This window comes from Strix aluco, chromosome 4, assembly GCF_031877795.1.
Source record: "Strix aluco isolate bStrAlu1 chromosome 4, bStrAlu1.hap1, whole genome shotgun sequence".
Classification (NCBI taxonomy): domain Eukaryota; kingdom Metazoa; phylum Chordata; class Aves; order Strigiformes; family Strigidae; genus Strix; species Strix aluco.
Window position 1 is genome coordinate 86,656,938 of NC_133934.1, and position 19,131 is coordinate 86,676,068.

Below are 19,131 nucleotides of genomic sequence, written 5' to 3' on the forward strand. Positions count from 1 at the left end.
CCTTCCCAGGCACAGAGAAGGTGCTAGCAGGGAATTCTCTGCCTGCCTTTCCCCAGTGCTCTGCAAGCTCTCCAGGGCAACAGCAAATGTGGGGCTCTGTGCTTTCTTTCGTTCTGAACAAGTGTTACTGTTTTCTGCACAAAAGCGATTCTGCGAAGCAATGTGAACACGCACAGAGAAGGTGCTAGCAGGGAATTCTCTGCCTGCCTTTCCCCAGTGCTTGCAAGCTCTCCAGGACAACAGCAAATGTGGGGCTCTGTGCTTTCTTCCGTTCTGAACAAGTGTTACTGTTTTCTGCACAAAAGCGATTCTGCGAAGCAATGTGAACACTTCTGCTTCACAGGCACAGAGAAGGTGCTAGCAGGGAATTCTCTGCCTGCCTTTCCCCAGTGCTCTTCAAGCTCTCCAGGACAACAGCAAATCTGGGGCTCTGTGCTTTCTTTCGTTCTGAACAAGTGTTACTCTTTTTGCACAAAAGCGATTCTGCGAAGCAATGTGAACAGGTACAGAGAAGGTGCTAGCAGGCAATTCTCTGCCTGCCTTTCCCCAGTGCTCTGCAAGCTCTCCAGGACAACATCAAATCTGGGGGCTCTGTACTTTCTTTTGTTCTGAATAAGTGTTAGTGTTTTCTGAACAAAAGCGATTCTGCGAAGCAATGTGAACACTTCTCCTTCCCAGGCACAGAGAAGGTGCTAGCAGGGGATTCTCTGCCTGCCTTTCCCAAGTGCTCTGCAAGCTCTCCAGGACAACATCAAATCTGGGGCTCTGTGCTTTCTTTCGTTCTGAACAAGTGTTACTGTTTTCTGCACAAAAGCGATTCTGCGAAGCAATGTGAACACTTCTGCTTCCCAGGCACAGAGAAGGTGCTAGCAGGGAATTCTCTGCCTGCCTTTCCCCAGTGCTCTGCAAGCTCTCCAGGACAACAGCAAATCTGGGGCTCTGTGCTTTCTTTCGTTCTGAACAAGTGTTACTGTTTTCTGCACAAAAGCGATTCTGCGAAGCAATGTGAACACACTGCTTCCCAGGCACAGAGAAGGTGCTAGCAGGGAATTCTCTGCCTGCCTTTCCCCAGGGCTCTGCAAGCTCTCCAGGACAACAGCAAATCTGGGGCTCTGTGCTTTCTTTCGTTCTGAACAAGTATTACTGTTTTCTGCACAAAACCGATTCTGCGAAGAAATGTGAACACGTCTGCTTCCCAGGCACAGAGAAGGTGCTAGCAGGGAATTCTCTGCCTGCCTTTCCCCAGTGCTCTGCAAGCTCTCCAGGACAACAGCAAATCTGGGGCTCTGTGCTTTCTTTCGTACTGAACAAGTGTTATTGTTTTCTGCACAAAAGCGATTCTGCGAAGCAATGTGAAGACTTCTCCTTCCCAGGCACAGAGAAGGTGCTAGCAGGGAATTCTCTGCCTGCCTTTCCCCAGTGCTCTGCAAGCTCTCCAGGGCAACAGCAAATGTGGGGCTCTGTGCTTTCTTTCGTTCTGAACAAGTGTTACTGTTTTCTGCACAAAACCGATTCTGCGAAGCAATGTGAACAGTTCTGCTTCCCAGGCACAGAGAAGGTGCTAGCAGGGAATTCTCTGCCTGCCTTTCCCCAGTGCTCTGCAAGCTCTCCAGGACAACAGCAAATCTGGGGCTCTGTGCTTTCTTTCGTTCTGAACAAGTGTTACTGTTTTCTGCACAAAAGCGATTCTGCGAAGCAACGTGAACAGGCACAGAGAAGGTGCTAGCAGGGAATTCTCTGCCTGCCTTTCCCCAGGGCTCTGCAAGCTCTCCAGGGCAACAGCAAATGTGGGGCTCTGTGCTTTGTTTCGTTCTGAACAAGTGTTAGTGTTTTCTGCACAAAAGCGATTCTGCGAAGCAATGTGAACAGGCACAGAGAAGGTGCTAGCAGGGAATTCTCTGCCTGCCTTTCCCCAGGGCTCTGCAAGCTCTCCAGGACAACAGCAAATCTGGGGCTCTGTGCTTTCTTTCGTTCTGAACAAGTGTTACTGTTTTCTGCACAAAACCGATTCTGCGAAGCAATGTGAACACTTCTGCTTCACAGGCACAGAGAAGGTGCTAGCAGGGAATTCTCTGCCTGCCTTTCCCCAGTGCTCTGCAAGATCTCCAGGACAACATAAAATCTGGGGCTCTGTGCTTTCTTTCGTTCTGAACAAGTGTTACTGTTTTCTGCACAAAAGCGATTCTGCGAAGCAATGTGAACAGGCACAGAGAAGGTGCTAGCAGGGAATTCTCTGCCTGCCTTTCCCCAGTGCTCTGCAAGCTCTCCAGGACAACAGCAAATCTGGGGCTCTGTGCTTGCTTTCGTTCTGAACAAGTGTTACTGTTTTTTGCACAGAAGCGATTCTGCGAAGCAATGTGAACAGGCACAGAGAAGGTGCTAGCAGGGAATTCTCTGCCTGCCTTTCCACAGTGCTCTGCAAGCTCTCCAGGACAACAGCAAATGTGGGGCTCTGTGCTTTCTTTCGTTCTGAACATGTGTTACTGTTTTCTGCACAAAAGCGATTCTGCGAAGCAACGTGAACAGGCACAGAGAAGGTGCTAGCAGGGAATTCTCTGCCTGCCTTTCCCCAGTGCTCTGCAAGCTCTCCAGGACAACAGCAAATGTGGGGCTCTGTGCTTTCTTTCGTTCTGAACAAGTGTTAGTGTTTTCTGCACAAAAGTGATTCTGCGAAGCAATGTGAACACTTCTGCTTCCCAGGCACAGAGAAGGTGCTAGCAGGGAATTCTCTGCCTGCCTTTCCCCAGGGCTCTGCAAGCTCTCCAGGACAACAGCAAATCTGGGGCTCTGTGCTTTCTTTCGTTCTGAATATGTGTTGCTGTTTTCTGCACAAAAGCGATTCTGCGAAGCAATGTGAACACTTCTGCTTCCCAGGCACAGAGAAGGTGCTAGCAGGGAATTCTCTGCCTGCCTTTCCCCAGGGCTCTGCAAGCTCTCCAGGACAACAGCAAATCTGGGGCTCTGTGCTTTCTTTCGTTCTGAACAAGTATTACTGTTTTCTGCACAAAACCGATTCTGCGAAGAAATGTGAACACGTCTGCTTCCCAGGCACAGAGAAGGTGCTAGCAGGGAATTCTCTGCCTGCCTTTCCCCAGGGCTCTGCAAGCTCTCCAGGACAACAGCAAATCTGGGGCTCTGTGCTTTCTTTCGTACTGAACAAGTGTTATTGTTTTCTGCACAAAAGCGATTCTGCGAAGCAATGTGAACAGTTCTGCTTCCCAGGCACAGAGAAGGTGCTAGCAGGGAATTCTCTGCCTGCCTTTCCCCAGTGCTCTGCAAGCTCTCCAGGGCAACAGCAAATGTGGGGCTCTGTGCTTTCTTTCGTTCTGAACAAGTGTTACTGTTTTCTGCACAAAAGCGATTCTGCGAAGTAATGTGAACAGTTCTGCTTCCCAGGCACAGAGAAGGTGCTAGCAGGGAATTCTCTGCCTGCCTTTCCCCAGTGCTCTGCAAGCTCTCCAGGGCAACAGCAAATGTGGGGCTCTGTGCTTTCTTTCGTTCTGAACAAGTGTTACTGTTTTTTGCACAGAAGCGATTCTGCGAAGCAATGTGAACAGGCACAGAGAAGGTGCTAGCAGGGAATTCTCTGCCTGCCTTTCCACAGTGCTCTGCAAGCTCTCCAGGGCAACAGCAAATGTGGGGCTCTGTGCTTTCTTTCGTTCTGAACATGTGTTACTGTTTTCTGCACAAAAGCGATTCTGCGAAGCAACGTGAACAGGCACAGAGAAGGTGCTAGCAGGGAATTCTCTGCCTGCCTTTCCCCAGTGCTCTGCAAGCTCTCCAGGACAACAGCAAATCTGGGGCTCTGTGCTTTCTTTGTTCTGAACAAGTGTTAGTGTTTTCTGCACAAAAGCGATTCTGCGAAGCAATGTGAACACTTCTGCTTCCCAGGCACAGAGAAGGTGCTAGCAGGGAATTCTCTGCCTGCCTTTCCCCAGTGCTCTGCAAGCTCTCCAGGACAACAGCAAATCTGGGGCTCTGTGCTTTCTTTCGTTCTGAATATGTGTTGCTGTTTTCTGCACAAAAGCGATTCTGCGAAGCAATGTGAACACACTGCTTCCCAGGCACAGAGAAGGTGCTAGCAGGGAATTCTCTGCCTGCCTTTCCCCAGTGCTCTGCAAGCTGTCCAGGACAACAGCAAATCTGGGGCTCTGTGCTTTCTTTCGTTCTGAACAAGTATTACTGTTTTCTGCACAAAACCGATTCTGCGAAGAAATGTGAACACGTCTGCTTCCCAGGCACAGAGAAGGTGCTAGCAGGGAATTCTCTGCCTGCCTTTCCCCAGTGCTCTGCAAGCTCTCCAGGACAACAGCAAATCTGGGGCTCTGTGCTTTCTTTCGTACTGAACAAGTGTTATTGTTTTCTGCACAAAAGCGATTCTGCGAAGCAATGTGAAGACTTCTCCTTCCCAGGCACAGAGAAGGTGCTAGCAGGGAATTCTCTGCCTGCCTTTCCCCAGTGCTCTGCAAGCTCTCCAGGGCAACAGCAAATGTGGGGCTCTGTGCTTTCTTTCGTTCTGAACAAGTGTTTCTGTTTTCTGCACAAAAGCGATTCTGCGAAGCAATGTGAACAGGCACAGAGAAGGTGCTAGCAGGGAATTCTCTGCCTGCCTTTCCCCAGGGCTCTGCAAGCTCTCCAGGACAACAGCAAATCTGGGGCTCTGTGCTTTCTTTCGTTCTGAACAAGTGTTACCCTTTTTGCACAAAAGCGATTCTGCGAAGCAATGTGAACAGGTACAGAGAAGGTGCTAGCAGGCAATTCTCTGCCTGCCTTTCCCCAGTGCTCTGCAAGCTCTCCAGGACAACAGCAAATCTGGGGCTCTGTGCTTTCTTTCGTTCTGAACAAGTGTTACTGTTTTCTGCACAAAAGCGATTCTGCGAAGCAATGTGAACACGCACAGAGAAGGTGCTAGCAGGGAATTCTCTGCCTGCCTTTCCCCAGTGCTTGCAAGCTCTCCAGGACAACAGCAAATGTGGGGCTCTGTGCTTTCTTTCGTTCTGAACAAGTGTTACTGTTTTCTGCACAAAAGCGATTCTGCGAAGCAATGTGAACACTTCTGCTTCACAGGCACAGAGAAGGTGCTAGCAGGGGATTCTCTGCCTGCCTTTCCCAAGTGCTCTGCAAGCTCTCCAGGACAACATCAAATCTGGGGCTCTGTGCTTTCTTTCGTTCTGAACAAGTGTTACTGTTTTCTGCACAAAAGCGATTCGGCGAAGCAATGTGAACACTTCTGCTTCCCAGGCACAGAGAAGGTGCTAGCAGGGAATTCTCTGCCTGCCTTTCCCCAGGGCTCTGCAAGCTCTCCAGGACAACAGCAAATCTGGGGCTCTGTGCTTTCTTTCGTTCTGAACAAGTGTTACTGTTTTCTGCACAAAAGCGATTCTGCGAAGCAATGTGAACACACTGCTTCCCAGGCACAGAGAAGGTGCTAGCAGGGAATTCTCTGCCTGCCTTTCCCCAGGGCTCTGCAAGCTCTCCAGGACAACAGCAAATCTGGGGCTCTGTGCTTTCTTTCGTTCTGAACAAGTATTACTGTTTTCTGCACAAAACCGATTCTGCGAAGAAATGTGAACACGTCTGCTTCCCAGGCACAGAGAAGGTGCTAGCAGGGAATTCTCTGCCTGCCTTTCCCCAGTGCTCTGCAAGCTCTCCAGGACAACATCAAATCTGGGGCTCTGTGCTTTCTTTCGTTCTGAACAAGTGTTACTGTTTTCTGCACAAAAGCGATTCTGCAAAGCAACGTGAACACGCACAGAGAAGGTGCTAGCAGGGAATTCTCTGCCTGCCTTTCCCCAGTGCTCTGCAAGCTCTCCAGGACAACAGCAAATCTGGGGCTCTGTGCTTTCTTTCGTTCTGAACAAGTGTTACTGTTTTCTGCACAAAAGCGATTCTGCGAAGCAATGTGAACACTTCTGCTTCACAGGCACAGAGAAGGTGCTAGCAGGGAATTCTCTGCCTGCCTTTCCCCAGGGCTCTGCAAGCTCTCCAGGACAACAGCAAATCTGGGGCTCTGTGCTTTCTTTCGTTCTGAACAAGTGTTACTGTTTTCTGCACAAAAGCGATTCTGCGAAGCAATGTGAACACACTGCTTCCCAGGCACAGAGAAGGTGCTAGCAGGGAATTCTCTGCCTGCCTTTCCCCAGGGCTCTGCAAGCTCTCCAGGACAACAGCAAATCTGGGGCTCTGTGCTTTCTTTCGTTCTGAACAAGTATTACTGTTTTCTGCACAAAACCGATTCTGCGAAGAAATGTGAACACGTCTGCTTCCCAGGCACAGAGAAGGTGCTAGCAGGGAATTCTCTGCCTGCCTTTCCCCAGTGCTCTGCAAGCTCTCCAGGACAACATCAAATCTGGGGCTCTGTGCTTTCTTTCGTTCTGAACAAGTGTTACTGTTTTCTGCACAAAAGCGATTCTGCAAAGCAACGTGAACACGCACAGAGAAGGTGCTAGCAGGGAATTCTCTGCCTGCCTTTCCCCAGTGCTCTGCAAGCTCTCCAGGACAACAGCAAATCTGGGGCTCTGTGCTTTCTTTCGTTCTGAACAAGTGTTACTGTTTTCTGCACAAAAGCGATTCTGCGAAGCAATGTGAACACTTCTGCTTCACAGGCACAGAGAAGGTGCTAGCAGGGAATTCTCTGCCTGCCTTTCCCCAGGGCTCTGCAAGCTCTCCAGGACAACAGCAAATCTGGGGCTCTGTGCTTTCTTTCGTTCTGAACAAGTGTTACTCTTTTTGCACAAAAGCGATTCTGCGAAGCAATGTGAACAGGTACAGAGAAGGTGCTAGCAGGGAATTCTCTGCCTGCCTTTCCCCAGTGGTCTGCAAGCTCTCCAGGACAACAGCAAATCTGGGGCTCTGTGCTTTCTTTCGTTCTGAACAAGTGTTACTGTTTTCTGCACAAAAGCGATTCTGCGAAGCAATGTGAACACGCACAGAGAAGGTGCTAGCAGGGAATTCTCTGCCTGCCTTTCCCCAGTGCTTGCAAGCTCTCCAGGACAACATCAAATCTGGGGCTCTGTGCTTTCTTTCGTTCTGAACAAGTGTTACTGTTTTCTGCACAAAAGCGATTCTGCGAAGCAATGTGAACACTTCTGCTTCACAGGCACAGAGAAGGTGCTAGCAGGGAATTCTCTGCCTGCCTTTCCCCAGTGCTCTGCAAGCTCTCCAGGACAACAGCAAATCTGGGGCTCTGTGCTTTCTTTCGTTCTGAACAAGTGTTACTCTTTTTGCACAAAAGCGATTCTGCGAAGCAATGTGAACAGGTACAGAGAAGGTGCTAGCAGGCAATTCTCTGCCTGCCTTTCCCCAGTGCTCTGCAAGCTCTCCAGGACAACATCAAATCTGGGGGCTCTGTACTTTCTTTTGTTCTGAATAAGTGTTAGTGTTTTCTGAACAAAAGCGATTCTGCGAAGCAATGTGAACACTTCTCCTTCCCAGGCACAGAGAAGGTGCTAGCAGGGGATTCTCTGCCTGCCTTTCCCAAGTGCTCTGCAAGCTCTCCAGGACAACATCAAATCTGGGGCTCTGTGCTTTCTTTCGTTCTGAACAAGTGTTACTGTTTTCTGCACAAAAGCGATTCTGCGAAGCAATGTGAACACTTCTGCTTCACAGGCACAGAGAAGGTGCTAGCAGGGAATTCTCTGCCTGCCTTTCCCCAGTGCTCTGCAAGCTCTCCAGGACAACAGCAAATCTGGGGCTCTGTGCTTTCTTTCGTTCTGAATATGTGTTGCTGTTTTCTGCACAAAAGCGATTCTGCGAAGCAATGTGAACACACTGCTTCCCAGGCACAGAGAAGGTGCTAGCAGGGAATTCTCTGCCTGCCTTTACCCAGGGCTCTGCAAGCTCTCCAGGACAACAGCAAATCTGGGGCTCTGTGCTTTCTTTCGTTCTGAACAAGTATTACTGTTTTCTGCACAAAACCGATTCTGCGAAGAAATGTGAACACGTCTGCTTCCCAGGCACAGAGAAGGTGCTAGCAGGGAATTCTCTGCCTGCCTTTCCCCAGTGCTCTGCAAGCTCTCCAGGACAACAGCAAATCTGGGGCTCTGTGCTTTCTTTCGTTCTGAACAAGTGTTAGTGTTTTCTGCACAAAAGCGATTCTGCGAAGCAATGTGAACACTTCTGCTTCCCAGGCACAGAGAAGGTGCTAGCAGGGAATTCTCTGCCTGCCTTTCCCCAGGGCTCTGCAAGCTCTCCAGGACAACAGCAAATCTGGGGCTCTGTGCTTTCTTTCGTTCTGAATATGTGTTGCTGTTTTCTGCACAAAAGCGATTCTGCGAAGCAATGTGAACACACTGCTTCCCAGGCACAGAGAAGGTGCTAGCAGGGAATTCTCTGCCTGCCTTTCCCCAGGGCTCTGCAAGCTCTCCAGGACAACAGCAAATCTGGGGCTCTGTGCTTTCTTTCGTTCTGAACAAGTATTACTGTTTTCTGCACAAAACCGTTTCTGCGAAGAAATGTGAACACGTCTGCTTCCGAGGCACAGAGAAGGTGCTAGCAGGGAATTCTCTGCCTGCCTTTCCCCAGTGCTCTGCAAGCTCTCCAGGACAACAGCAAATCTGGGGCTCTGTGCTTTCTTTCGTACTGAACAAGTGTTATTGTTTTCTGCACAAAAGCGATTCTGCGAAGCAATGTGAAGACTTCTCCTTCCCAGGCACAGAGAAGGTGCTAGCAGGGAATTCTCTGCCTGCCTTTCCCCAGTGCTCTGCAAGCTCTCCAGGGCAACAGCAAATGTGGGGCTCTGTGCTTTCTTTCGTTCTGAACAAGTGTTACTGTTTTCTGCACAAAAGCGATTCTGCGAAGCAATGTGAACAGTTCTGCTTCCCAGGCACAGAGAAGGTGCTAGCAGGGAATTCTCTGCCTGCCTTTCCCCAGTGCTCTGCAAGCTCTCCAGGGCAACAGGAAATGTGGGGCTCTGTGCTTTCTTTCGTTCTGAACAACTGTTAGTGTTTTCTGCACAAAAGCGATTCTGCGAAGCAATGTGAACAGGCACAGAGAAGGTGCTAGCAGGGAATTCTCTGCCTGCCTTTCCCCAGGGCTCTGCAAGCTCTCCAGGACAACAGCAAATCTGGGGCTCTGTGCTTTCTTTCGTTCTGAACAAGTGTTACTGTTTTCTGCACAAAAGCGATTCTGCGAAGCAACGTGAACACGCACAGAGAAGGTGCTAGCAGGGAATTCTCTGCCTGCCTTTCCCCAGTGCTCTGCAAGCTCTCCAGGACAACAGCAAATCTGGGGCTCTGTGCTTGCTTTCGTTCTGAACAAGTGTTACTGTTTTCTGCACAAAAGCGATTCTGCGAAGCAATGTGAACACTTCTGCTTCACAGGCACAGAGAAGGTGCTAGCAGGGAATTCTCTGCCTGCCTTTCCCCAGGGCTCTGCAAGCTCTCCAGGACAACAGCAAATCTGGGGCTCTGTGCTTTCTTTCGTTCTGAACAAGTGTTACTCTTTTTGCACAAAAGCGATTCTGCGAAGCAATGTGAACAGGTACAGAGAAGGTGCTAGCAGGCAATTCTCTGCCTGCCTTTCCCCAGTGCTCTGCAAGCTCTCCAGGACAACAGCAAATCTGGGGCTCTGTGCTTTCTTTCGTTCTGAACAAGTGTTACTGTTTTCTGCACAAAAGCGATTCTGCGAAGCAATGTGAACACGCACAGAGAAGGTGCTAGCAGGGAATTCTCTGCCTGCCTTTCCCCAGTGCTTGCAAGCTCTCCAGGACAACAGCAAATGTGGGGCTCTGTGCTTTCTTTCGTTCTGAACAAGTGTTACTGTTTTCTGCACAAAAGCGATTCTGCGAAGCAATGTGAACACTTCTGCTTCACAGGCACAGAGAAGGTGCTAGCAGGGAATTTTCTGCCTGCCTTTCCCCAGTGCTCTTCAAGCTCTCCAGGACAACAGCAAATCTGGGGCTCTGTGCTTTCTTTCGTTCTGAACAAGTGTTACTCTTTTTGCACAAAAGCGATTCTGCGAAGCAATGTGAACAGGTACAGAGAAGGTGCTAGCAGGCAATTCTCTGCCTGCCTTTCACCAGTGCTCTGCAAGCTCTCCAGGACAACATCAAATCTGGGGGCTCTGTACTTTCTTTTGTTCTGAATAAGTGTTAGTGTTTTCTGAACAAAAGCGATTCTGCGAAGCAATGTGAACACTTCTCCTTCCCAGGCACAGAGAAGGTGCTAGCAGGGGATTCTCTGCCTGCCTTTCCCAAGTGCTCTGCAAGCTCTCCAGGACAACATCAAATCTGGGGCTCTGTGCTTTCTTTCGTTCTGAACAAGTGTTACTGTTTTCTGCACTAAAGCGATTCTGCGAAGCAATGTGAACACTTCTGCTTCCCAGGCACAGAGAAGGTGCTAGCAGGGAATTCTCTGCCTGCCTTTCCCCAGGGCTCTGCAAGCTCTCCAGGACAACAGCAAATCTGGGGCTCTGTGCTTTCTTTCGTTCTGAACAAGTGTTACTGTTTTCTGCACAAAAGCGATTCTGCGAAGCAATGTGAACACACTGCTTCCCAGGCACAGAGAAGGTGCTAGCAGGGAATTCTCTGCCTGCCTTTCCCCAGGGCTCTGCAAGCTCTCCAGGACAACAGCAAATCTGGGGCTCTGTGCTTTCTTTCGTTCTGAACAAGTATTACTGTTTTCTGCACAAAACCGATTCTGCGAAGAAATGTGAACACGTCTGCTTCCCAGGCACAGAGAAGGTGCTAGCAGGGAATTCTCTGCCTGCCTTTCCCCAGTGCTCTGCAAGCTCTCCAGGACAACAGCAAATCTGGGGCTCTGTGCTTTCTTTCGTACTGAACAAGTGTTATTGTTTTCTGCACAAAAGCGATTCTGCGAAGCAATGTGAAGACTTCTCCTTCCCAGGCACAGAGAAGGTGCTAGCAGGGAATTCTCTGCCTGCCTTTCCCCAGTGCTCTGCAAGCTCTCCAGGGCAACAGCAAATGTGGGGCTCTGTGCTTTCTTTCGTTCTGAACAAGTGTTACTGTTTTCTGCACAAAACCGATTCTGCGAAGCAATGTGAACACTTCTGCTTCACAGGCACAGAGAAGGTGCTAGCAGGGAATTCTCTGCCTGCCTTTCCCCAGGGCTCTGCAAGCTCTCCAGGACAACAGCAAATCTGGGGCTCTGTGCTTTCTTTCGTTCTGAACAAGTGTTACCCTTTTTGCACAAAAGCGATTCTGCGAAGCAATGTGAACAGGTACAGAGAAGGTGCTAGCAGGCAATTCTCTGCCTGCCTTTCCCCAGTGCTCTGCAAGCTCTCCAGGACAACAGCAAATCTGGGGCTCTGTGCTTTCTTTCGTTCTGAACAAGTGTTACTGTTTTCTGCACAAAAGCGATTCTGCGAAGCAATGTGAACACGCACAGAGAAGGTGCTAGCAGGGAATTCTCTGCCTGCCTTTCCCCAGTGCTTGCAAGCTCTCCAGGACAACAGCAAATGTGGGGCTCTGTGCTTTCTTTCGTTCTGAACAAGTGTTAGTGTTTTCTGCACAAAAGCGATTCTGCGAAGCAATGTGAACACTTCTGCTTCCCAGGCACAGAGAAGGTGCTAGCAGGGAATTCTCTGCCTGCCTTTCCCCAGTGCTCTGCAAGCTCTCCAGGACAACATCAAATCTGGGGGCTCTGTACTTTCTTTTGTTCTGAATAAGTGTTAGTGTTTTCTGAACAAAAGCGATTCTGCGAAGCAATGTGAACACTTCTCCTTCCCAGGCACAGAGAAGGTGCTAGCAGGGGATTCTCTGCCTGCCTTTCCCAAGTGCTCTGCAAGCTCTCCAGGACAACATCAAATCTGGGGCTCTGTGCTTTCTTTCGTTCTGAACAAGTGTTACTGTTTTCTGCACAAAAGCGATTCTGCGAAGCAGTGTGAACACTTCTGCTTCCCAGGCACAGAGAAGGTGCTAGCAGGGAATTCTCTGCCTGCCTTTCCCCAGTGCTCTGCAAGCTGTCCAGGACAACAGCAAATCTGGGGCTCTGTGCTTTCTTTCGTTCTGAATATGTGTTGCTGTTTTCTGCACAAAAGCGATTCTGCGAAGCAATGTGAACACACTGCTTCCCAGGCACAGAGAAGGTGCTAGCAGGGAATTCTCTGCCTGCCTTTACCCAGGGCTCTGCAAGCTCTCCAGGACAACAGCAAATCTGGGGCTCTGTGCTTTCTTTCGTTCTGAACAAGTATTACTGTTTTCTGCACAAAACCGATTCTGCGAAGAAATGTGAACACGTCTGCTTCCCAGGCACAGAGAAGGTGCTAGCAGGGAATTCTCTGCCTGCCTTTCACCAGTGCTCTGCAAGCTCTCCAGGACAACAGCAAATCTGGGGCTCTGTGCTTTCTTTCGTACTGAACAAGTGTTATTGTTTTCTGCACAAAAGGGATTCTGCGAAGCAATGTGAAGACTTCTCCTTCCCAGGCACAGAGAAGGTGCTAGCAGGGAATTCTCTGCCTGCCTTTCCCCAGTGCTCTGCAAGCTCTCCAGGGCAACAGCAAATGTGGGGCTCTGTGCTTTCTTTCGTTCTGAACAAGTGTTACTGTTTTCTGCACAAAAGCGATTCTGCGAAGCAATGTGAACAGTTCTGCTTCCCAGGCACAGAGAAGGTGCTAGCAGGGAATTCTCTGCCTGCCTTTCCCCAGTGCTCTGCAAGCTCTCCAGGGCAACAGCAAATGTGGGGCTCTGTGCTTTGTTTCGTTCTGAAGAAGTGTTAGTGTTTTCTGCACAAAAGCGATTCTGCGAAGCAATGTGAACAGGCACAGAGAAGGTGCTAGCAGGGAATTCTCTGCCTGCCTTTCCCCAGGGCTCTGCAAGCTCTCCAGGACAACAGCAAATCTGGGGCTCTGTGCTTTCTTTCGTTCTGAACAAGTGTTACTGTTTTCTGCACAAAAGCGATTCTGCGAAGCAACGTGAACACGCACAGAGAAGGTGCTAGCAGGGAATTCTCTGCCTGCCTTTCCCCAGTGCTCTGCAAGCTCTCCAGGACAACAGCAAATCTGGGGCTCTGTGCTTTCTTTCGTTCTGAACAAGTGTTACTGTTTTCTGCACAAAAGCGATTCTGCGAAGCAATGTGAACACTTCTGCTTCACAGGCACAGAGAAGGTGCTAGCAGGGAATTCTCTGCCTGCCTTTCCCCAGGGCTCTGCAAGCTCTCCAGGACAACAGCAAATCTGGGGCTCTGTGCTTTCTTTCGTTCTGAACAAGTGTTACTCTTTTTGCACAAAAGCGATTCTGCGAAGCAATGTGAACAGGTACAGAGAAGGTGCTAGCAGGGAATTCTCTGCCTGCCTTTCCCCAGTGCTCTGCAAGCTCTCCAGGACAACAGCAAATCTGGGGCTCTGTGCTTTCTTTCGTTCTGAACAAGTGTTACTGTTTTCTGCACAAAAGCGATTCTGCGAAGCAATGTGAACACTTCTGCTTCACAGGCACAGAGAGGGTGCTAGCAGGGAATTCTCTGCCTGCCTTTCCCCAGTGCTCTGCAAGCTCTCCAGGACAACAGCAAATCTGGGTCTCTGTGCTTTCTTTCGTTCTGAACAAGTGTTACTCTTTTTGCACAAAAGCGATTCTGCGAAGCAATGTGAACAGGTACAGAGAAGGTGCTAGCAGGCAATTCTCTGCCTGCCTTTCACCAGTGCTCTGCAAGCTCTCCAGGACAACATCAAATCTGGGGGCTCTGTACTTTCTTTTGTTCTGAATAAGTGTTAGTGTTTTCTGAACAAAAGCGATTCTGCGAAGCAATGTGAACACTTCTCCTTCCCAGGCACAGAGAAGGTGCTAGCAGGGGATTCTCTGCCTGCCTTTCCCAAGTGCTCTGCAAGCTCTCCAGGACAACATCAAATCTGGGGCTCTGTGCTTTCTTTCGTTCTGAACAAGTGTTACTGTTTTCTGCACAAAAGCGATTCTGCGAAGCAATGTGAACACTTCTGCTTCACAGGCACAGAGAAGGTGCTAGCAGGGAATTCTCTGCCTGCCTTTCCCCAGTGCTCTGCAAGCTCTCCAGGACAACAGCAAATCTGGGGCTCTGTGCTTTCTTTCGTTCTGAACAAGTGTTAGTGTTTTCTGCACAAAAGCGATTCTGCGAAGCAATGTGAACAGGCACAGAGAAGGTGCTAGCAGGGAATTCTCTGCCTGCCTTTCCCCAGGGCTCTGCAAGCTCTCCAGGACAACAGCAAATCTGGGGCTCTGTGCTTTCTTTCGTTCTGAACAAGTGTTAGTGTTTTCTGCACAAAAGCGATTCTGCGAAGCAATGTGAACAGTTCTGCTTCCCAGGCACAGAGAAGGTGCTAGCAGGGAATTCTCTGCCTGCCTTTCCCCAGTGCTCTGCAAGATCTCCAGGACAACATAAAATCTGGGGCTCTGTGCTTTCTTTCGTTCTGAACAAGTGTTACTGTTTTCTGCACAAAAGCGATTCTGCGAAGCAATGTGAAGACTTCTCCTTCCCAGGCACAGAGAAGGTGCTAGCAGGGAATTCTCTGCCTGCCTTTCCCCAGGGCTCTGCAAGCTCTCCAGGACAACAGCAAATCTGGGGCTCTGTGCTTTCTTTCGTTCTGAACAAGTGTTACTGTTTTTTGCACAGAAGCGATTCTGCGAAGCAATGTGAACAGGCACAGAGAAGGTGCTAGTAGGGAATTCTCTGCCTGCCTTTCCACAGTGCTCTGCAAGCTCTCCAGGACAACAGCAAATGTGGGGCTCTGTGCTTTCTTTCGTTCTGAACATGTGTTACTGTTTTCTGCACAAAAGCGATTCTGCGAAGCAACGTGAACAGGCACAGAGAAGGTGCTAGCAGGGAATTCTCTGCCTGCCTTTCCCCAGTGCTCTGCAAGCTCTCCAGGACAACAGCAAATCTGGGGCTCTGTGCTTTCTTTCGTTCTGAACAAGTGTTAGTGTTTTCTGCACAAAAGCGATTCTGCGAAGCAATGTGAACACTTCTGCTTCCCAGGCACAGAGAAGGTGTTAGCAGGGAATTCTCTGCCTGCCTTTCCCCAGGGCTCTGCAAGCTCTCCAGGACAACAGCAAATGTGGGGCTCTGTGCTTTCTTTCGTTCTGAATATGTGTTGCTGTTTTCTGCACAAAAGCGATTCTGCGAAGCAATGTGAACACACTGCTTCCCAGGAACAGAGAAGGTGCTAGCAGGGAATTCTCTGCCTGCCTTTCCCCAGGGCTCTGCAAGCTCTCCAGGACAACAGCAAATCTGGGGCTCTGTGCTTTCTTTCGTTCTGAACAAGTGTTACTGTTTTCTGCACAAAAGCGATTCTGCGAAGCAATGTGAAGACTTCTCCTTCCCAGGCACAGAGAAGGTGCTAGCAAGGAATTCTCTGCCTGCCTTTCCCCAGTGCTCTGCAAGCTCTCCAGGGCAACAGCAAATGTGGGGCTCTGTGCTTTCTTTCGTTCTGAACAAGTGTTACTGTTTTCTGCACAAAACCGATTCTGCGAAGCAATGTGAAGACTTCTCCTTCCCAGGCACAGAGAAGGTGCTAGCAGGGAATTCTCTGCCTGCCTTTCCCCAGTGCTCTGCAAGCTCTCCAGGGCAACAGCAAATGTGGGGCTCTGTGCTTTCTTTCGTTCTGAAGAAGTGTTAGTGTTTTCTGCACAAAAGCGATTCTGCGAAGCAATGTGAACAGGCACAGAGAAGGTGCTAGCAGGGAATTCTCTGCCTGCCTTTCCCCAGTGCTCTGCAAGCTCTCCAGGACAACAGCAAATCTGGGGCTCTGTGCTTTCTTTCGTTCTGAACAAGTGTTACTGTTTTCTGCACAAAAGCGATTCTGCGAAGCAACGTGAACACGCACAGAGAAGGTGCTAGCAGGGAATTCTCTGCCTGCCTTTCCCAAGTGCTCTGCAAGCTCTCCAGGACAACAGCAAATCTGGGGCTCTGTGCTTTCTTTCGTTCTGAACAAGTGTTACTGTTTTCTGCACAAAAGCGATTCTGCGAAGCAATGTGAACACTTCTGCTTCACAGGCACAGAGAAGGTGCTAGCAGGGAATTCTCTGCCTGCCTTTCCCCAGGGCTCTGCAAGCTCTCCAGGACAACAGCAAATCTGGGGCTCTGTGCTTTCTTTCGTTCTGAACAAGTGTTACTCTTTTTGCACAAAAGCGATTCTGCGAAGCAATGTGAACAGGTACAGAGAAGGTGCTAGCAGGGAATTCTCTGCCTGCCTTTCCCCAGTGCTCTGCAAGCTCTCCAGGACAACAGCAAATCTGGGGCTCTGTGCTTTCTTTCGTTCTGAACAAGTGTTACTGTTTTCTGCACAAAAGCGATTCTGCGAAGCAATGTGAACACGCACAGAGAAGGTGCTAGCAGGGAATTCTCTGCCTGCCTTTCCCCAGTGCTTGCAAGCTCTCCAGGACAACAGCAAATGTGGGGCTCTGTGCTTTCTTTCGTTCTGAACAAGTGTTACTGTTTTCTGCACAAAAGCGATTCTGCGAAGCAATGTGAACACTTCTGCTTCCCAGGCACAGAGAAGGTGCTAGCAGGGAATTCTCTGCCTGCCTTTCCCCAGTGCTCTGCAAGCTCTCCAGGACAACATCAAATCTGGGGCTCTGTGCTTTCTTTCGTTCTGAACAAGTGTTACTGTTTTCTGCACAAAAGCGATTCTGCGAAGAAATGTGAACACGTCTGCTTCCCAGGCACAGAGAAGGTGCTAGCAGGGAATTCTCTGCCTGCCTTTCCCCAGTGCTCTGCAAGCTCTCCAGGACAACAGCAAATTTGGGGCTCTGTGCTTTCTTTCGTTCTGAATATGTGTTGCTGTTTTCTGCACAAAAGCGATTCTGCGAAGCAATGTGAACACACTGCTTCCCAGGCACAGAGAAGGTGCTAGCAGGGAATTCTCTGCCTGCCTTTCCCCAGTGCTCTGCAAGCTCTCCAGGACAACAGCAAATCTGGGGCTCTGTGCTTTCTTTCGTACTGAACAAGTGTTATTGTTTTCTGCACAAAAGGGATTCTGCGAAGCAATGTGAAGACTTCTCCTTCCCAGGCACAGAGAAGGTGCTAGCAGGGAATTCTCTGCCTGCCTTTCCCCAGTGCTCTGCAAGCTCTCCAGGACAACAGCCAATGTGGGGCTCTGTGCTTTCTTTCGTACTGAACAAGTGTTATTGTTTTCTGCACAAAAGGGATTCTGCGAAGAAATGTGAAGACTTCTCCTTCCCAGGCACAGAGAAGGTGCTAGCAGGGAATTCTCTGCCTGCCTTTCCCCAGTGCTCTGCAAGCTCTCCAGGGCAACAGCAAATGTGGGGCTCTGTGCTTTGTTTCGTTCTGAAGAAGTGTTAGTGTTTTCTGCACAAAAGCGATTCTGCGAAGCAATGTGAACAGGCACAGAGAAGGTGCTAGCAGGGAATTCTCTGCCTGCCTTTCCCCAGGGCTCTGCAAGCTCTCCAGGACAACAGCAAATCTGGGGCTCTGTGCTTTCTTTCGTTCTGAACAAGTGTTACTGTTTTCTGCACAAAAGCGATTCTGCGAAGCAACGTGAACACGCACAGAGAAGGTGCTAGCAGGGAATTCTCTGCCTGCCTTTCCCCAGTGCTCTGCAAGCTCTCCAGGACAACAGCAAATCTGGGGCTCTGTGCTTTCTTTCGTTCTGAACAAGTGTTACTGTTTTCTGCACAAAAGCGATTCTGCGAAGCAATGTGAACACTTCTGCTTCACAGGCACAGAGAAGGTGCTAGCAGGGAATTCTCTGCCTGCCTTTCCCCAGGGCTCTGCAAGCTCTCCAGGACAACAGCAAATCTGGGGCTCTGTGCTTTCTTTCGTTCTGAACAAGTGTTACTCTTTTTGCACAAAAGCGATTCTGCGAAGCAATGTGAACAGGTACAGAGAAGGTGCTAGCAGGGAATTCTCTGCCTGCCTTTCCCCAGTGCTCTGCAAGCTCTCCAGGACAACAGCAAATCTGGGGCTCTGTGCTTTCTTTCGTTCTGAACAAGTGTTACTGTTTTCTGCACAAAAGCGATTCTGCGAAGCAATGTGAACACGCACAGAGAAGGTGCTAGCAGGGAATTCTCTGCCTGCCTTTCCCCAGTGCTTGCAAGCTCTCCAGGACAACAGCAAATGTGGGGCTCTGTGCTTTCTTTCGTTCTGAACAAGTGTTACTGTTTTCTGCACAAAAGCGATTCTGCGAAGCAATGTGAACACTTCTGCTTCCCAGGCACAGAGAAGGTGCTAGCAGGGAATTCTCTGCCTGCCTTTCCCCAGTGCTCTGCAAGCTCTCCAGGACAACAGCAAATCTGGGGCTCTGTGCTTTCTTTCGTTCTGAACAAGTATTACTGTTTTCTGCACAAAACCGTTTCTGCGAAGAAATGTGAACACGTCTGCTTCCGAGGCACAGAGAAGGTGCTAGCAGGGAATTCTCTGCCTGCCTTTCCCCAGTGCTCTGCAAGCTCTCCAGGACAACAGCAAATCTGGGGCTCTGTGCTTTCTTTCGTACTGAACAAGTGTTATTGTTTTCTGCACAAAAGCGATTCTGCGAAGCAATGTGAAGACTTCTCCTTCCCAGGCACAGAGAAGGTGCTAGCAGGGAATTCTCTGCCTGCCTTTCCCCAGTGCTCTGCAAGCTCTCCAGGGCAACAGCAAATGTGGGGCTCTGTGCTTTCTTTCGTTCTGAACAAGTGTTACTGTTTTCTGCACAAAAGCGATTCTGCGAAGCAATGTGAACAGTTCTGCTTCCCAGGCACAGAGAAGGTGCTAGCAGGGAATTCTCTGCCTGCCTTTCCCCAGTGCTCTGCAAGCTCTCCAGGGCAACAGGAAATGTGGGGCTCTGTGCTTTCTTTCGTTCTGAACAACTGTTAGTGTTTTCTGCACAAAAGCGATTCTGCGAAGCAATGTGAACAGGCACAGAGAAGGTGCTAGCAGGGAATTCTCTGCCTGCCTTTCCCCAGGGCTCTGCAAGCTCTCCAGGACAACAGCAAATCTGGGGCTCTGTGCTTTCTTTCGTTCTGAACAAGTGTTACTGTTTTCTGCACAAAAGCGATTCTGCGAAGCAACGTGAACACGCACAGAGAAGGTGCTAGCAGGGAATTCTCTGCCTGCCTTTCCCCAGTGCTCTGCAAGCTCTCCAGGACAACAGCAAATCTGGGGCTCTGTGCTTGCTTTCGTTCTGAACAAGTGTTACTGTTTTCTGCACAAAAGCGATTCTGCGAAGCAATGTGAACACTTCTGCTTCACAGGCACAGAGAAGGTGCTA